Below are 6,670 nucleotides of genomic sequence, written 5' to 3'. Positions count from 1 at the left end.
CTCCCTGCAAATATCGGCCAACACATATTCAAGAGGCAAAGGAATTGTTCCGAAATCATCCTGGCTTAATTACTATCTTTCTTACTCTCTCTTTGATCTCGCGTCGATTCCTTTAGAGGCAGTCATTGCTATTGCTATTATTAAGGTTCATTACTAACAGTTCTTCTTTTCTGTGTTAATCATTTGTTTGTGGCTCGCGGATTAAATATAAAAGTTGTGGGCACTTCGTTTGCAACTGTATATAGTTCGTCAAACAAGGTATTTCATTCTATCCCTTTTTATATGAAATAACAATTAACAGATCTTGGAAAAGGGAAATAGATAAAATTTTATAATTCCGTTGCGCCTAGGCTTGTCTATTTTTCCTTCTATCCCATCATACCTTACTGGATTTAGCTGTGAGAAGATTCTTGAAGATATATTTCCCATTTAAACGACAAGTGGAGATCCATCATTCCTGTTACAGTGACTACTAGAGAGAACTACTGTGCTCCAGTGACTGATACGTACAAGGTATGGATCTTGATGTTGAAGAGTGAAGCTGACATTGAGGCTAGACAGTTAAAGACCCATGACTTGCTCAGTAGCTTGGACTTGTTGACCTAAACGATTTGTTATGGCAATAAATACTGAAACAACAATTATGCTGAAACATGTATTTTGAAAAGAAATTTTACTATCTATTTAGATCCATGACATCATATGATAGGGTATTATGAATGCACTAGCTACCTAGTTAAGCTATTCAGTAATAGAAACTCCTTCAATAAATGAAAATGATCTTAATACAGAAGTTTGTTTGATATATCGAATGTACAGAACTTCTGTTATCAGTCCGCACTTGCAGGTTTTCAAACTCGAATATTTTCTCTTGATGTCCTACTGCCCGTCCATCTGGATTTTCAAGCTAACAAACGACACTTTTGCTTTTTGAAGATTTCCATTTCTTTTCTTTAGGCTCTTTATGAAGCTCTTCTAACCGAAGACGACTATATGTAGTAATACTTCATACGGTCTTGGTTGATTGGATCAGTGAACTCATTCCCATCCATGCCCATAATCTTAATAGCCCCTCTTGATAAGACTTTCTTGACGACATATGGTCCTTCCCAACTTGGTTTAAACTTCCCACGAATATCCGTGTGAGTCTGTTTTAGTTGTTTCAAGAAGAGATCACTAGCTTTCAAGGAAACATGCTGATGTCTGACACATTTATTATAGGCTCTAGCCATGCATTGCTGATACATCTACAATCTGTCTAAGGCTTGGAGACGCCTTTCGCCGATCATAGTGAATCATTCATATCTGAGACGAACCCATTCTGCCTCTAGGAGTTTAGTTTCCATCAATACACGGAATGACTTGACTTCCATCTCAACTGGCACTACAGCATCTGTGCCATACACCACTACGTAAGGAGTGTCCCCTATTGGAGTTCTGACACTCGTACGGTAACCTCATAATGCAAAAGGCAACTTATCTGCCCAATCACGGTAAGTGGTGACCATCTTTCATATGATATTCTTGATAGACTTGTTAGCCGCTTCTACAGTACCGTTGGCTTGAGGATGATAAGGAGACGACTTGTGATGTTCTATCCTATGACGTTAAAGTAATTCCCTCGCTACTCCTTGGAATTGGACTCCATTATCAGAGAAAATACGATGAGCCATGCCGTATCAAGCAAAAATATTCCTTTCAATAAACTTGGTCATCTTTGAAGCGGTGATATTAGCGGATGATTCTGCCTCAACCCATTTAGAGAAATAGTCGACTGCCACAATAATGAACTTGTGCCCGTTTGAAGCAGATAGTCGAATCTCGCTGATGATATCTATCCCTCGTGTTGTAAATGGCCAAGGAGTGACTAGTCTCTGAAGCTCAAGAGGAGGTAGATGTAGATGTCCCGCGTGAATCTGACATTCGTGACATTTTCTAACCCACTCTACACAGTCTGACTGCATGGTTAACCAGAAGAAACCTTGTTGGAGTATCTTCTTTGAGAGCGCAATACCATGCATGTAAGGACCACAGTGATCCGAATGAACTTTACACATAATATTCCTAGCATGTGATTCATCTAAACAATGTAGGAGTAACTCATCAACGGTGCATGTTTATAACTGACCGTCTACAAGTCTGAACTGAACAGCCAACCTTCGAATAGTGTTCCTATCAGTTTGACCAGCATCCTCGGGATATTCCCCCTTCTCAAGCAATCTTGATATGTCAAAATACCATGGTTTTCCATCAACTGTGATCTTCATAAGCTCTAAGCAAGAGAAACAAGGTGTTGTTGAATGTCCAATGATGATTGGATTGATTGGTGTCTTGATAGGACCTTCCCACATCGAAGATAGAGTTGCTAAGGCATCTGCCATCTGATTATCCTCACGTGCCACATGATTGAACTCGCAGCTACCAAAAATAGATTTGCGATCCCAAAGAAGCTCTGAGTAAGGCTTCAGGCTCTCTTTACGGACTTCCCATATCTCCTGGGCTTTTTGGACCACTAGTAGTGAATCACTAATGATACGGACGTTATGTGCGCCCAGTTTTATCAATGCCTCCAGACCAAATAAACAAGCTTCGTATTCCACTTCATTATTGGTAATAGGGAATTCTAGGCGTTTGGACAGAGGGATGGTTTCTCCGTCAGACGTGGAAATAATGACTCTGATTCCTGCACCGTGTTTATTAACGGCTTCGTCGAAGAACACCGTCCATCTTTTGATCTTAATGACATCTAGCTGTTCATCTGGAAGGTCGAGATTTTCTATGTAATCCGACTCAATAGGTTGATTGGCAACGAACTCTGCTACTGCTATTCCCTTGATCACCTTCTTGGTTAGGTATTCGATGTTGAATTCAGACAGTAGAAGTAACCATCTAGATAATTTTCCAACTAGAGCTGGAGCTGAACACATGCATTTCATTGGGTCAACTTTTGCTACTACTTGTATGCGGTAAGATTTGAAGTAATGGCGAAGCTTCTTTTTGAGCCATACCATCATTGCACAAGTCTTTTCCACTATGGTGTAACGGGTTTCATAATCCAGTAACTTCTTACTGATATAGTAATGGCATGTTGGGATTTACCAGCCTATTCCTGAACTAGCATTACTCCGACTAGAGATTATTCCATAGCTACATATAGAATAAGAGGCTTGTGTGGCATAGGAGGGCGCAATACATGAGAATTAGTGAGATACTTCTTAATCTTTTCAAAAGCCAACTGACACTATTCATTCCAAACAACTAGTTGTTCCTTCTTCAAAAGTCTGAAAATGGGTTTACACACTATTTGCTTTGATTTTGTCTAGATCTATCTCAATACCCTTCTGGCTGATGATGTGCCCTAGTAACTTCCCGGAGGTGACCCCAAAAACACACTTCTTTGGATTTAACCGGAGCTTGTACTTCTCTATTCGAGTCAGGAAATGATCCAACATAGCTGGATGTTCTTCCCTTGTCATGGACTTTACTAACATATCATCGATGTATACCTTGACTTCTTTATGGATCATATCATGAAGAATTGTTGTTACTGCACGTTGATAAGTGGCACCAGTGTTCTTTAACCCAAAGGCATCACCTGATAATAGTAGGTACCACATTCTGTAATAAAGGATGTCTTCACCATATCAAGTACATTGATTATTATCTGATTATACCCAGAGAACCCGTTTATAAAGGAATACATAGCTGTACTGTCAATAAGCACATCGATGTGTGGGAGAGGAAAATTGTCCTTTGGAGAAGCTTTGTTCAAATCGCAGAAATCTACTCATACCCGGACTTTACCATCCTTCTTCACTGCAGGGACAATGTTGGCTAACCAGTCTGACTGTTGAACCACTTCTATGAACTTGGCTGTAAACTGGTTGGCAATTTCTTCTTTGACCATTAATGCCCATTCTGGATGGGGACGTCGTAGCTTCTGCTGACTGCCTTAATCTTCGGATCTGTAGGAATTCTGTGTTCCGCAATCTCTCTATCAACCCCGGGCATATCATCGTAAGACTAGGCGAAAGCTTTCACGTGCTTCTTGAGCATTTTGATCATCTCGACTCTTTTTACAAAAGTAAAGTCATTCGATATAGAAACATTCTTAGGTTTATCTTCCGAACCAAAATTTATTCCGATTAAAGATGAGTTATGAATGCTGAATATGCCACTAGGTGGTTCTAATGCATGAATGCTACCATTATCATATAAAATTATATAGTTCTGTTGTGCCTAGGCTTGTCTAATTTCCCTTCACGTAATTGGTTTTGCATTTATTAGGATGTATTAAGTATATTAAATATCTTAAATACAGATTATTTAGATTATCAACGTTTTTGCCCAAGTGCAATCAGTCCAAATTATCAAATAACGCCAGACCGTCAGAACGGGTCGTTATTATTTTCCAAATTAACACATAATGTCAGGCCGTCAGAATGGGTCGTTATGATGAACCTCTCGGGGAAGGTCAAATAAGTCCAAATTATCAAATAACGCCAGGCCGTTAGAACGGTCGTCATTATTTTCCAAATTAGCCCATAACGTTAGGTCGTCGGAACAGGTCATTATGATGAACCTCTGGATAAGGTCAAACAAGTCCAAATTATCAAATAACGCTAGGCCGTCAGAACGGGTCATTATTTTTTTCAAAATTAGCACATAGGGTCAGGCCGTCTGAACGGGTCGTTAAGATGAACCTCTCGGGCAAGATCAAACAAGTCCAACCAATAGTTCTCAGAACCTCTTGAACAAGGTATTATAAAAGTCCAACACACCTTTCGGGCGAGGTCTCAAGTCCAACCAACAGTCCTCATGACCTTTTGGACAATGTATGCTAAAAAGTCCAACTTTCATTCATTATTGTGTTTAAGTCAGACGTCTCTCCAAGACATGGGGATCGTGTCACATGAGGCAAAGGGCATTGTTCACCACCTCATCATTCTCAATCGGGAGACAAAAATATTTTTTATTAAGAAAAATTGATTGAGAAACGATAAAGATAGTGTAGAAGAATGTACTACAAAAAGATAAGTCAACTGCTCAGGTATGATTTTCTTTTCCCTATCATCGTGCTCTTTTCGATTAAGCAATTTTACAGTGAGGTTATAGTTGACACCTTGGCTTCAAATCGTGCTTAATCGGGAGGAAGCCTGTGAGCACGGACTTTTTCTAGCCCTAATGATGAGATTATATCACTTGCGTACAGTTTATGTAGGTTTACTTTACGTCAAGTTTTATGGGAATTCGGTTTAACTTATTGGTTTTTAAAAGACAAAAATGTTGATTCTGCCACATCAGTAGTCGATCGGCTACTGTCGTCGCTGATCGGCGACTTTGTTACCCATCGACTACGAGTGACGATTTTCAACAGTTGTAAATTCGAATTATGGCAGTTTTCTGCCCAAGATTCGAACAAAATGGGCAGAAACTGCCAGAGCAAGGGACATAACAGCTTTTTTGGGATAAAAAAGATACATAAGAAAAAAGAGAAGAAAGAAGTGTTTTTTATACAAATCGTTGATTTTTTAGTGTTAAACACCAAATCCAAACACAAAACACGAGTTAATATATAAGAACTGGATTCAATACAGTCGATTCTCTATATCTTGAGTTTCTGAAGTCACTCTAAACTTCCAGAAACTGTTTTTCGTGTTTTAAATCCTGTTATTCTTCTACAATTCGGTTCCAAACTCATTTGGAATCACTTTTCTGATCTTCTGGGGTCTTTCTGATTATCAACACACCATGTTCGGGTTATTGCTCGGGTCTCTGGATTTCGTGTCCGCAGGTCTACCATATACAAAACTGGATTACATCTCTAAAGGTATATTCTGAACGGTTTTAAAACCCTTCCCTTTAGTTTGCAATTATTTCGTTTAATTTGTGTTTCGGGTTTTTCCTACCATTATTGTCTTCACTAAAGCGGATTCTGCTATCTGCGACATGAAGGCGATCGGTGATGTCATTGCCGATCGACGACCCCCATTGCCGATCGACTATGTACGTAGCAGATCGGCGACAAAACCAGACAGGTAGAATCCTATTTTAGTCCGGGTAGAGTAGGAATTTTCTATTTGCGGTAAATTTACATTTATTTTGTATTTTTATGTATTTTGTATGGAATTTATGGAATTAAAATCAACTCGTGTTATAAGGGGTATTTTAGTCTTTTCTAAAATATTAAACCGGACAGAACTATAAACTAGATTGTAGATATAATTGCATGTTGTTGTGTTAGATTGACTAGGCTTTGAATGAGTCCTATTTGATCGAGTCTGTCGTCGTAGTTTAATATGAAAGACGGGTTCCATTATCCCGTGGCTAACGTTTATCGGTTTTGCAGGTTTAATAGTTTATTTAGGACTAGAAATGATATATTAGATCTATTTGTGTCATTCGATTGTTCTTTTCCATATTTATCGCTTTCGTTCGTAAAACGATAATTTAAATGGAATTTGTTTTAGATTACATATGGTATTTTAATAAAAGACAAGTTTATGCGTTCATTAATTATCGTTTAAGTCACAAACCTAACTCTGAAGAGATGACATGTTGTGAGCATGTGTATCATCTAATGTATATGTTCACGGACATTAATCACGGGTGGCGACTCTGACATGTGATTATTAATCTAAAAACATGATAAAAGACTAATAAGTAAAAT

The sequence above is a fragment of the Euphorbia lathyris genome, chromosome 9 (assembly GCF_963576675.1).
Source record: "Euphorbia lathyris chromosome 9, ddEupLath1.1, whole genome shotgun sequence".
Lineage (NCBI taxonomy): Eukaryota > Viridiplantae > Streptophyta > Magnoliopsida > Malpighiales > Euphorbiaceae > Euphorbia > Euphorbia lathyris.
The sequence above is the reverse complement of the archived record's forward strand: the minus strand, read 5'-3'. Positions refer to the sequence as shown.